The sequence below is a fragment of the Apium graveolens genome, chromosome 2 (genome assembly GCF_009905375.1).
Source record: "Apium graveolens cultivar Ventura chromosome 2, ASM990537v1, whole genome shotgun sequence".
NCBI classification, from domain to species: domain Eukaryota; kingdom Viridiplantae; phylum Streptophyta; class Magnoliopsida; order Apiales; family Apiaceae; genus Apium; species Apium graveolens.
Window position 1 is genome coordinate 23,352,318 of NC_133648.1, and position 672 is coordinate 23,352,989.

At 46.0% G+C, this 672-nt stretch overlaps 1 non-coding gene across 1 annotated transcript; it reads left to right on the forward strand.

Moving 5' to 3' along the window:
* Positions 1-266: 266 nt before the first annotated feature.
* LOC141709925 (small nucleolar RNA R71) lies at positions 267-373 on the forward strand. Its single transcript, XR_012570477.1, has one exon. It is a non-coding gene; the product is annotated as a small nucleolar RNA R71 (small nucleolar RNA).
* Positions 374-672: the final 299 nt, after the last annotated feature.

Below are 672 nucleotides of genomic sequence, written 5' to 3' on the forward strand. Positions count from 1 at the left end.
TAGCCAAAGAATCAACCTTCATTGATAGCACTTGGAGCTGGGCTGTAATAGCGGTGGCTGCATCAACTTCCAGAATACCTGCTACCTTGCCTGATGTCATCCTCTGAGTTGGGTTTTTATGCTCATTTGCAGCCATCGTCTCAATAAGATTGTATGCCTCAGTATAGCTTTTAGCCCATAAGGCGCCTCCAGCTGCTGCATCGAGCATGGGCCGAGATTGGGCCCCCAAACCATTATAAAAACCAGTGATTACCATCCAATCCGGCATTCCATGATGTGGACATTTTCTCAACATTTCCTTGTAGCGTTCCCAAGCCTCGCACATAGATTCTGTAGGTTGCTCCGCAAACTGAGTAAGAGCACTCCTCATAGCAGCAATCTTTGCCATTGGATAAAACTTCACCAGAAACTTTTGCGCAAGATCTTGCCACGTAGTGATGGACCCAGCTGGTTCAGAATGTAACCAGTCTTTAGCCTTATCCCTCAGTGAGAATGGGAAAAGCCTCAACTTGATAGCCTCATCAGTCACGCCATTATACTTAAAAGTGCTGCAGATCTCGATAAAATTCCTTATGTGCATGTTGGGGTCTTCAGTTGCCGCTCCTCCAAAAGAAACAGAATTCTGCACCATCTGAATCGTGCCCGGCTTGATTTCAAAGGTGTTAGCTTGAA